At 46.6% G+C, this 12563-nt stretch overlaps 1 long non-coding RNA gene across 1 annotated transcript; it reads left to right on the forward strand.

The window, feature by feature from the left end:
* Positions 1-5607: 5607 nt before the first annotated feature.
* LOC309885789 lies at positions 5608-7347 on the forward strand. Its single transcript, XR_014318849.1, has 3 exons — positions 5608-5700; positions 6679-6799; positions 7296-7347. It is a non-coding gene; the product is annotated as an uncharacterized lncRNA (long non-coding RNA).
* The last annotated feature ends 5216 nt before the right edge of the window (positions 7348-12563 follow it).

Consider the following 12563-nt stretch of genomic DNA (forward strand, 5'->3'; position numbering starts at 1 on the left):
CTGCTTTTTGCTCTCTCTCAACAACCTGAATTACCACTGATTATTTTTTTTTCTCTCTACCACTGAAGTCTATTTAGTATCTCACAATTTTGAAGGTGTCCCGATCGAGGCCGGCCACGTAGCTGACGAGCGGGGTCCTGCGTGGCGCAGCGTGCGAGCTGCCTGTCCTGGGGGCTGCCTCGCCCCTGCTGCCAGCCGCATTCCCCTCGGTGGCCTGCGAAGTGCCAAAGCTGCAGGTTAGTCGCCTGTTGGTGCCAATCCTCCGTCCTCTCCTACAAACATTGCTGAGGGCAAACCCTATCCTAAGGCTCAGAAGCATTTCTCTTCCTGCCAAAAGCATTTCAGCTTGAGTTTTCAGAGGTGCTTAATGAAGCTAGGTACTCAATTATAATTAGAAGTCCATAAGAATTGGCCACCTACTGTAAGTCCCTTTTGGAAACCCTACCTCTAATAAATTACAAGGTAAACAATGGTCACTCGTTCCTAATAGCATCCATCAAACAAGGGCTGGCATCCGCTTGCTAAGTGGAAATCGCAGCTACAGTGGGCTCAGTGTAACACGGCGCTGCTCCACACACAGCTTCTATGGACAGCTGCACAGCTGGCTGGAAAGCAAAGCAAAATCCTCAGCCACTGGGTTTGCATGTCCCAGGTCCAGGGGGAATTATCTCTCGCACAGGGTGTCGGTTTTCCCTGCAGCAATGTTTCTGTAGGTAACTTCTCCACTCATTTTTTTTGAAAGCAATGATTGTACGATCAACTTAAACACAAGTTTATGGTGCCTCTTAAAGCATGTAGGAAGAGCAGTTCTTCCATTTTGTGTGTGCTCTGCTCCCTGGGAAGATCCCTTCTGGTTTAGGACTCGATTTACGAAGAGGTTTTGGAAGTGATGCTGAGGCCGGCCTCTGCTCTCACCGTGCCCCTGCCCCTGCTCACCTTGGCCTGCCCAGCCGGGTTGTCCCCAGCCGCCCCTGTTTTGCTGCCCGTCTTCTCCATGGGACGCAGACCCCTCGCCTCCTGCTCGCACCAGGTGGGAAGGGGAAGTTGGCCACGGGAGCCGTGTTTGAACCAAAGCGCACTGGGGTAACCGGGGGCCCGGATACCGGTTCCAAGTTCCACCAGCCATGGGAACAGCTGGGGCGCTGCCCGGAACGGCGCTGTCACAATGGGACAGTCCTGCAGGGCAGAGTCACCTCTCCCAATCAGCTCTGCCATTGAATTGTGGTTCTAAGGAAATGGGCTGAAACCCCTGGGTTTTCCCCCAGGTGCTGTGCATGTTGCTTCTTAGAGCAGAGACCACAACTCCCACTGCAGTGTAAGGGAAATCTGGGGGCATCTCCCTAACAGGTGATGGTGGAAGCCACCCACAGCGAGATGCAGCTCTTCTGGGTAGCATCTCTTAAAGCTCTGTTTTAAAACACGAATAAATTGCTCTTCCCAGGAAGAAGACTGGAAAGGCTTGAAGTTGAGTGGAATTTGTTTTGGAAACTTACTTCAAGGCAAAATGCTTTCACAAATAAAAATGTGTCAGGCTGCTGTCATGCCCTGACCAGTTGGACAAGTGCAATTGTTTTGTCCCTTGGACAATTAGTGTAATTGCTGCAGCTGTGATTCAGCTGGGCTCCTGTGCCAGGTTGCTTCTGGCACCAGGAGTAATCCTGAGGGCCATACAAGGGTCCCTCTCCCTGAGGACCCCTGGGCACAGCATGAAGAGGCTTGGGCTCTGTTTGGGGCAGCAGGACGGACGCTTCTGGTGGAGCAACCACCGTGTCCTGATGAGGGGTCTTGAAGCTGGATAGGTTCTTGTTTTCAGTCCTTTACCTGTGATTGAATTCAGTAATGACAAAAATCCGCTAAGACAAACCTCGTAAGATGGTGGTGGTGTTTCTCCCTCTGTTTGCTTTCCACCACCCCCATGTCTGAAGTTTCGCTGTCAGCTCGTTGACGTGGGAGCCTCACACGGGCTGGCGCTGAGCAGGCCAAGGACAATCACCTCCTAGCACTTTGCAGCTAGGTTTGCTTTGACCCTCTGAGGTATGTTATGACTTATTTAGTCTGTACTAAGATTTTAAGGTATGTTATGTGTTACTTAACATGAGCCAAGGTCACTGCATAGCAGAGCGGAGGAGTCACGATAGCATGGATCAGCGTTACCTATGTGAGCGTTGGGGTTTTGCAAGGACTGCGTTGGAGGTGTTGTTGGCGAAGGGGATGTTGAAAGTGCACTTGGCTCCTCAACACCTGTTGCCAATGCTTCTCTTTTGCCTGCAATCATGACACCAGTCCCCGGTGTGGCAGGCAGCTCCTCTCCTTTTCACCTCCAGAGTTTACACCAGGAAGCTGACAGCCTGTGTCCTCAGCTCTCAAGTCAAGGTGCTGAAGGGCAACATGGTCACAGCAAACAGGAGCACCAAGAGCAGTAAAGCTGCATCAGCGCAGGCTTTAACACATGGTAGCAGGTAGATTAAAGGCCATTCAGGAGCCCCAGGGACGTACACCGGTTGTTAGCATAGGCATAACCCATATTTGCACGCCCGTATCTTGTGTACTTGGGAGATTACAGCCTCCACAGGCATGTGACTACAGTCTGGAGAGGTTCTCCTGATTTATCAAGAGAACACTTAATGTTTCAGAGGACGGAGAAGGCCTTTGGTTCCCCTTGTAAATCCCAGTCTTTGTTCCACCTTTCGGCATGCATTGCACTCGGAGCACAGCCAAAGCCATAAATCCTCCAGCAGGAGGTTCAGGTGGACTTCCCTGGAAAGCCTTCATCTGAGGATCTCGCTGTATTTAGGTGTTGTCCATTAACCAGGCTCACAGCAGAGCAGTGATCTTAGCAGCCTTCTCCAGCATTACTTGGTACAGTAGCAGAGCAGGGAACTAAGAAGCTGAGTCTGCAAAATGCCCCTTTCCACTGTTGAACTGTATAATGCTCAAACTGTACCCTGACCACCGAGCTATAAACCTTCCCTGCCTCTTGAATGTTTTTGTTAGCACCGAGTCAGCCTTCAGTTCATTTTGTGCATCACGTAAGGCCTGCTGAGTGAGTCCACTCCAGTGAGGTCAGGCACAAGGGATGCCTCTGAGCCTTCACCAGTCTGTGGTCGTCTCCTTTCCCCTGCCGCCCTGCAAGACAACATTAATTTCTACTTTGAGGCCTATCGTGCTGAAGATAACATAACCCAGACCACATCTATGTAAATCTACCGGATTATGTTGCCTGCTTGAGGTCAGGAATCCTCTGAAACAATGTTCCAGTTGGATGGGTAAAAGTCAGGAGTACAAATAGGTTATGCATCTCATATTTCCTCTAGTGAAGGGAAGGGAGCCCAAGTGCCAGTCAAACACGTTGCTGCAACAGTACACCTCGGGGAAAACTGCTCCTCTTCCCCTGACAGCTCTTCTGTGAAGAGTCATTGCTGCAATTTATTGAGGGCTTGGGTCTTCCAGGAGCTGTGCAAGCGCAAACAGTAAGCGACCTTTCTTGCAAAGCAGCTCTTCCAGTGCAAGACTGGGCACATAGCCAAAAAGGAAACGTTTGTGAAGATACCCTGCTCATGCTGCTATTTGCTGTTTTATGCAGATTTGGCATGAAAACAACATGTGATTTGATGAGTCAGGTTGCATACAATAAATGCAGGTGTCTGATGCAATATTTATTCAGTGGTAGGTCACAGGGAAGGAGAGTGATAGCTGCAGATAATATACAGGGACTTTACATTATGCTTAACCCAACTGCGTGTACAGGTGGTTTAGTTTAATATAAAACCCAAGCAGCATTGCCGGACGTATTGCGATGTGATACTAAAAAGGAGTTGCAGTGAGGACTGTTTTCAGTAACCTGTTTCTACCAAGTGGATGGTGAACGCCTCGTTTGATAGAGTGATTAATGATACTCAGCACGACTGCTCAGCCGGCAGGGGTGGAGGCTTCGCTAATTGGATCTGGAAATTCCTTTCCTCGTGCTTAAGGATGATGCAAACTTTCACAGCCAACTGGAGACCTGTCCACCCTGCAGCTGGATGCCAATAAACACAGCTCAAGTTAATAACCCTTGTGTCAGGGGAAGAGATCCAAAAGAGAATCTGGGCCTCGTTATTGTTCGTATGTGGCATTAGTAGAGACACCGTCATATGCCATAGGAGTCCCTTTTTGTTAAGTGCTGGGAGTTTTTTTAATTGCTTGTCTGAGTAAACGTGTTAAAGACCCCAAGCACTATTTGTGACCAGGGGCATGTTGAACATGAAGCTGTGGTTGTTGAACACAAAGCCACAACCACGTCTGCATCCCTTTCCCCCTCTCTCTCTTCTTGCAAAGTCTGACCAGATGCGTTCAAAGTATTTGCATTCTGGAAGGCACAGCTGAACCTTCCTCAGCGCCCAAAGCTACTGGTGACCAGCCTCGTGTGCTGGTTCTTCACTGTCAGTAGATGTATCTTGGTGTGTTCTTACTTTATTTTATGCTTCAGCAGGTTTCTGGCTGAGTTTCTGCCTTTAGGTATCCAGTCTGATGTTAGGACACTTACTGGTGTTTGCTGATGTCATATCACTTGTTTTTGTGTTTGTTTTTTTAAGCTGCTTGAAGTCCTCAGGAACTGAAAGAGCGTTATCAGCTTCCTTCACACTGTGACGAACGGGACAGTTACAGGCCTTCCTTCTTACTGCACTTCTGCAGTGTTTGTTTGGCTTATGCAAATCGAAATATGCATAGTTAATGGCATGTTAATAAACATTTCCCTTTGCTGCTGCTTCTAAAATCAAATCTGGACCAAGGTGGGTGGCTTCATAGTGAAAGCAATCTAACTTCCTCTGTTAATCTGTTTTCTGATGCAGCGTGGATTGTGCCAGGTGCTAGCTCCTTGCCCACTTTCCCCTCCTTAAGAACTTTGCCCCCCATCTTAGCAACAGAGGAGCCTGGAAAATGATGATGCTGGCACGGCTGTGCCCAAAGGTCAGCTCTGCCCAGGAATGTGGCATGAGATTAGCGAGATGTGCAGAGAGGCATTGAAAATACGAGCCTTAAAGGTGCACGCAATAGAGAGGCAGGGTGCAGAAAGGACTGAGGGAGAGGTGGGAGAAGTAAGTGTTGCATGGGGAAGGAGAGGGTTGAGAGACAAAAGGCACAGCTGGGTGGGAAACCCAGGAGCTCTCGAAGTCTTGATGTGAGAGGAAAAAAAGCTCAAAGCAGAGGCAAGCAGCCCGGTATGGAAATGCCCATCCAAGCAAGGTTGCCTTTGGGTTGGTGATGCTTTTTTTTTCAGTCTGTTATAATGAAAATAATCTTCTGGGAAAAACCCCGTGGGTTCAGAGCTCACAGCACTGAGCTGGGCAAGGAGCAGCACCTCTCCATGGAGCGCCCCGGTGCTGCCAGTCCTCCTTGGCACAGCGCTGGTCCCCCGCCAGATTAACCTCTTTGCAATGGTGAGGAATAAAATAATAACTCATGAAGTAAAAATAATACAAAATACAGAACACAAAAAAGGGATTTTCCTCTTTCTGCAATAGAGAAATAAATGGCTGACCACCAGAAGGGGTTCTTCTCTACTGTTTGAGTTTTCAGTCTTGAGGCTTTTCTCCGAACAACCCAGCAGGGAAAAAAAAAAAAAAAAAAAATCGCCGTGTTGTATCTGCCCATACAAAGAGGATGGAAAACAACAACTGGTCGGAGCAACTGGGGCTTGGAGCCAGGATCCTGCATCAGGTCTGTCCCCTCTCCGAGCCGTGGCACATTCGGTTTCAACGCCTCTAATTATGGCAGAGGATCCCAAATCTGCGTTTTCTTTCCACCTTCTCCCTGCTCCTTTAGAAGGTGTTGGTACCTGGCTGTTGTGATCTCGCTGTTTGCACAGGAGCACCGCGCTGGGCTCATTTCCAGCGCAACCTGTGCCACCGGGCTGGCTGCCTGCTGGCGCGCGGTGTGACGGGGCTCCTGGGCATGCAACGTGAGCCGGGGTAGCGGGGTTCAGTCTGCTGGCAGCACCCGTGTCCCATCCCTCTGCTCCAACCTGACCGATGCCCTTTCCTTGCTCATCCCGCCTGGCGCCTCCTCTCCCGGCCCCGTACCCGCACCATGCTGCCCCATCCCGACACCGGGTGCGAGGTGGGCGGCTGCTGCTTGGGGGATTTTTACAATTCCACTCAGTGCTTACCTCAGCTCATGGATTTTCCAGAGGAAGTCAGGTTTGGGTTTGAGGGCGGTTTTTATAAAATTATTTTTGGTTTTAATTTGAAAAGAAAAGAAAGGAAATCCCCCTCCAGCCTACAGAATGTAGCTTTCAAAAGAAGCGGCATATTTTTTCTTTCTTAAAACATTGAGCACCCTGTTATGCTTAAAATAATAGAGAAATAAAGGCCAGCCCTGTTTGTGTGATGGGTTTCAGCCTCTTGTATTGATGCTGCAGTGGGGTAGCTGTAGTGAAACGTAGGCTCTGCTGAGATAGGCAGAGGGGAAAAAAGCAGTGTGTGCCATTTAATTTCTGCAATGTTCTGATTCCCTCCTACCAGCCTGAAAATACTAAACACGATCCTTTGTCTGGCATATGGGGATTTGGAGAATTGTTGCTAATTACTGCAGTTGTGCTATCTAGCTTAACTGGCTTAAATAATATATTAAGTGCTTTAATGTTCTTCCACAACGTGCTGGAATGCAAAGAGGTGCGTTTTATGCCGTTTATGGCAGGCACGAGATGTAACACTGATCTGCAGAGAAACTTGGGTTTGGTGACTTACTGCTTGTATTACTGACCGCCAGGGCTCCAGATGACCAGAGCCTGTTGTGCCGGGTGCCGTGCAGATACGGGGTGAGCACCTCTGTCTTTTGGGGCCCGAGTTCACCTGCAGGGAAAGAGGCAATGGGGGGCTGCAGGAACGGTGGGGCTGGACTGCTGGGGAGGCCAGGGGAGGACCTGGGGATGTGGCTGGTGGAAGTGCTGCGGGGTTTTGGTAGGTCTGATGGTAAAGCCTGGGATCTGGAAGAGCATCACGGGAAGTTGCGATCTAACTTATTTAGGGAGCATTCCTATTATTTTAATTACAGTTCAATATGAAATTAGGAACATATTGGTCAGCATTATATTTAGAAATGGAGCACTTCAGGGTCTAGAAATGCTTATTCAGAAAAAGAAGGCAGACTTCATAGCCTGCTCAAGAATCCTTTTTTACACACACACATTTATTTATTTTTTGGGTGGTGGTGTTGAGGGGAACAGTAATTCTTAGTCATCTGATTCCACCCAAATTCCAGTGTCTCTTGCTTCAAAATCTGTTTTTTTTTTCGGTATCTGCTGTTGTATCTAGTGTTTAAACAAAATGTGAGAAGAGCATGCTGTGAATGGCTTGTTGCAGGACCTAGTGTGATGAATAATTATGGAGCAGCTGAGCAGTGCTAGCCAGAGGCTCAAAGAATCTGGTAAGACACGTGGTTTGGTTTTATTTTTATTTTATTTTGGGGTGGGGTGGAGGGTGAGGGGATAAGAAACGACTGACACTTCAGGATGTTATAAACCACAAAGGGAATTAGCGATAATGATAAAAAGACTTGCATGTTCTGACCCATAATTTGGTTTAGTTTGACGTAGTTCCCTGTAAAATCACAGGACTGTTAGAATGCGCTAGTAATTAGCAGTATTTTATCCATTTGAAATTAAGCATTGTGTGCATGCTCTGCAGATTAATGAAAATTATGTATTTTTTTTTGTCTGGTTTTTCTTGCTAATAGCCTGAAAATAGGAAGGTGAAAGACTTGTGTCAAATCTTCAAGAATAATTTAGCAATTAAAAGGCTGGGGAGAAAGTGTGATCTGAAGACCTTCAGTTTCCCAGCTGTGACATTAAATTTACAGCTACCTTCATTCTGATTCTGTTTTAATATTCCTGCAGAGGAGCAAGCAAAAAGAACTCCCCAGGCTGGCTTCAGTGAAATGGAGGAGCTGATAGACAATAACAGGGTACAGGCTGGCTGAGGAGTGATTTTTGTTGGTGCTAGCAGGCTCGTGTTCGCACAACGCTTTGGATGCTATAAAGTGATATATGTCTAATGCTGAAAATTGAGAGATGCTCTCTGGGAGATAGGAAACGCTGTGCGAAGACAGTTCCTGATTGGCTACATGGAAAAATTCAAGGTCATATATGCGCCAGCTTGCAGGGTTGCACAGCTGGTACCTCGGCACTAAAAACAGCAGAATCAACTAGAAAGCTGTTAGTGAGCTATGTGGGTAAAAATGGAAGGATGCGCTAAAACTACCTGAAAGTGGAAGAAACAGCTGGGAAGTGATAAGAGAAAGAGAAATGAGAGGTAAAACTCTTGCCCATCAGTGGTGTCCAAGCGCTCTGTAACAACTTCAAATTGCTCCCTTCCTTGAATGCGCCAATTTTCTTTTTCAAGCTGCAACGATTTGGCAACTTCCAGCCCCTCTGAGCCGGTCATGCATTGCTGAGAGATGCTCAAGAATCTGCTCCATGGTCCAGGCCTAATGTTTGCTCTGATAGTTGAAAGGAGCTGCTAGGCCAAATGTGCTTATATGAGTAGCTGGGCTTCTAACCAAAGGGTGAGTGAGTGCCAAAGGCTTTTACGGATCGTTAAACAATATGTTTTATATAATAAAAACACGTATAAATGCTTAACATAGCAGGCAAAACATTTGATTAATCCCTAGTGCTCTACCTGGCTTTGTGGGTGCAACCAGCCCACAAAAGTGGTGAAGCGAAACGCCACGGGAGCTGCTTGTCCACGGCCGTGTGCCGTGCCTTGTGTTTGAGAGTCCACTCTCAGCACATCAACAGCCACCGGGTGCTCAGCTGAAATGGCAGCTACACAATCTGGTCATCTGCATCCTGTTGTGGCTTAGTGCTGCATGGAGGAGAAGGAGGTGTGATGTAGTGGTTTGAGCAGATGGCAAGCCGTGGGACCTTTTTTTGTTGTGCTGTTGGCTCAATCAGGAGCTCGTTGTTGACTCTGGGTGGATTACGGGCATGACGCTAGCTCGGATAATACCACTTTGTAAAGAAATGTAAAAGCCTTAATCACTATCATTAGCCATTTGACACCATAAAACAGAGGTCTGTTATTTTAACGTCTCTTTCTTATCTCTGTCTGCAGCATCCTTAGCTCAGGCGGGGAGGTGTCACTTTTGGATCGCCATCCGTGGCAGCGTGCACGCCAGCAGGACGTGTGTGCGTACGGATTTTTGTATGCAGACGTCCAGAGTTATTCTGCTGTCTGCATTGTGAAAGCACTGAACTGAGACATCAGTCTGCTGGCACGGCGGGGAAGGCTGACAGGTTTCTATGTGGGGATCTCCTTTGCTTGTTCCGCGCTTGAATTATGTGAAACCTTAATTAGCAAATAAAATGCTTTGGCCTTCCCTGCCGACACCTGAAACGGCATTGAGGGAGGTGCAAGGAGGTGCCAGATGACATGGTAGTCCTGGCTCCATGGTTTTTGTTCTGCTCTGCTGTCCTGCTGTTTTGAGATGCGCTTTCCATTGTGTCAGCTGCTGGCAAAATGTTCCTAAAGTTGTTACATGTTTTATGTTTTGGTATTGCTTTTTCTGTATGCAACAGTCAAGCTGCTAAGATGATGTTGGAGACCCCGTGTGCAGCAGCTGTTGAGCTGAGAAGAAAGAAGCTCACTCTTTGAAAAGGAAAGCTGCCCTGGTGGGCCGCAGTGGTAAGCCACTGCCTGCTGCGCTCTGCCGGTGCTGTCACTCTCTGGGGGCAAAGCAAGCATCCTCTTCCTATCATGCACTCTGGACTTTTCTGAAATGGGGTAAATATTACTCACTCCTTGCAAAGCCACTCCTTTGATTTGCTCTTCTGTTGTTAATTATGTGTGCTTCCTTTTGTCACACCACTTTTTTTTTTTTCCTTGCTGCTGAAGATGGGGCTGTAGAGAAATCCGTTACCTCCATTTCAGTGGCAGACGTGTTATCTGTCTACAAGAGAGTACAGAATTGCTTTTATCAAACATATTTCTTTTGCCATTGTTTCTTGATGACAGATACTACTCTTAATCTATACAGCGACAACACTTTGAGATGGGAGATCTGTGTTGCCATCAATTTTTGTTACGGTGATAAATCATGGCATATCTCACTTTCTGAATGACATGCTTCTGGATTTAGGTCTGCATTTTTTTTTCTTTGTCACAGTTTTTCTTTTTCAGTGCCAGCAGCAGCCTTGCCAAAGCTCATCTGTTCCTTTAGCATTCACTCCAGCAGGCTGATTAATTCTATCACACGTCTCCCCATACACAGCATAATCAAACAGGTTGATAGAAATTCAGGAAGGATGTGATATTTACAAAATTTCCTAATGCTTCATGCTTATCTTTGACTTCCATTAGTTGTGGCACCTTGTTTCCTCTGGGTTGGAGGGATGTCAGCAGAGTCAGACAGGAAAAAGAATTTTTTTCCCCTGTTTGCGGGCCTCAAGTGTGATGGTGTCACCCTGCCACACACGGGGAAGCTTTGCTTACGAGAGCCTTGAGTGGAGGGTGCCTTATGCTGTTTTCTTCCGTGTCTCAAGGGCAGCTTCAGTAAAAATGGGGGATCGCTCTCCCACAAATCTTAAAATAGTAAAGAATGCAGTTCAGGTGCCTCATTTCTTTGGCTAGGTAGCTAGCGCTGAGTCAAAAATATGTATCAGTAGGAATACAAGCAGCAATTTCAAGTGGCTTTAAACCTGTTCTGATCTCCCTTAGCAAAAGCATCCGGGGGGAAGTGGCTGAGCAAAAATACTAACTAATCCTCCTCTTAAGAGGAGGCAAAATTAAGCAGAGGCAGTCCACAGCCCAGATAAGGCTCCTGCCTCACTTGTCTTTGCCTGGCGAGGATGGAGAAGTGCTGCCCACACTGCTATCTCCTGCCTCCCCATCATGTTTATATGGTAATCTGTGTGGTTTATGTGGAACTGACTCAGTGAGAAAGAAGGTACTGGGTGTCAGGGTGAGCTTCAGCCGAGCTGTGAGGGCACTGGGGAGTGGGGAGCTATAGGGCAGGAGTGAAAAGGGAAGGGCCCATGTACTGAAAATAAAGGGGAAAAATCCAAATCATCTCACTCTGAGTCCCCAGGCAATGCCACGCTGCCAGCCCAGTGAGCGCTGCATTCATTAACGGGTCCCATCAGGAAGGGGGGGGATTACTGGGTTTGCAGAAATCCCATTTGAGAATTTGCGGTTAAAATATAAATGCAAAATTTATTAAAAACATGGTGGGGTTTCCTGAGAAAGAAGATAATGTTAAGACCTCATTTTCCTATCTGTTGCTGCTTGTTACAGTGATGTTATTCTATAGGTATTACATTTGTTTTTTTCTGTGTGTTTGTGCATTTTGTTTTATTCAGTTTTGGCCATAAAAGCCATGGCAATGCTCTGCTACAAAATTCATGCTGGCTGTGGTGCTGGTGTGCTGCCTTGTATGGTAAGTGTGACATAGGAGGGACCTAGTAGGAATCTGTTCCTTTTTATTTCTGTTTCTAGTTCATACGAATCTGTAGTGAATGTCACCCTCTGACTACTATTCAAAACCACATACTTCCAGAAAAATGTGGGATGTGATAAAAGTTGTAGTTTACATGTAGAGTTCTGCTCTTCTTTGAGGAAGCCTCTTGTGTTCCTCCGCCCCAAAGACATCAGAATTAGATTGGCAGAAGATGATTTGAGGTATTTCCGTCACTCAGCAGTTAATTAAAAAGATATGAAATTGTTCAGCTATCAACACCGCAGGTCTATGGTAAATGAATACTCTCATTGCACCTCGATATCTCTCCCACCTTCTGCTCTTTCCAAATATTTGAGATATGCTCTGCTGCACTGCGTTCCCACTGTCTGCGAAGCACAAGGGCAGAAGTTGTCTCATGTTTGTACAGTGCCTCAGACCTTGTCGTGGCAATAAATGCAAATTACAGATGATAATCTGGCCAAGCAGTTCTTTACCAAGTTGCCTTCTGACTGAGGGGTGAAGATAGTTGTTCTCTGTGTCTGTGTTGGAGATCTGGGATCTCCATTTCAAAAGCACATAAATGTCTGGAAAGAATAAAGCTCTTTGATCTAGGCCTTTGACATGAGTTTTCCTCTCGTTCCATCAATTCCTTGTCCCCTCATGCTATTTAGTACTGTTTGTCTGCTGGGCCACCACTTTCTGTACAACACTTCTGGCAGTTTTAGCGTTAATTTTAGCTCTGCCCCCCTCCCCCCCCCCCATCTCTGTGCTGAAAATTCCTGCTTCCTTCTATCTGGTATTAAGTACAAATACTAAAGAATAGTGTAAATTTTTAAAAATATATTATTTTTATTTTTATTTTTAAGAGCATCTTCAACATAAAGATTGCAATTATCCTGGAGAGTTCAGCATTTCAACAGAAGAGGATGATACCTATTTTGAGGTAGTTTACAAAGATCAAAACATATATGACATCCCTGGAGGGAGACAGATGCTGGGGGAAGAGGCAAAGATTTGGAGGCAAGTAATACAGCAGGGCCCAGAAGCTGCATTTTTGGTTCCTTTTTTTTTTTTTTTTTTTTTTTTTTTTTCAGTGAACTTTAAATCCGGAAATCCTAGGGACTACA

Source organism: Aythya marila (genome assembly GCF_965140915.1).
Source record: "Aythya marila genome assembly, chromosome: 20".
NCBI classification, from domain to species: Eukaryota; Metazoa; Chordata; class Aves; order Anseriformes; family Anatidae; genus Aythya; species Aythya marila.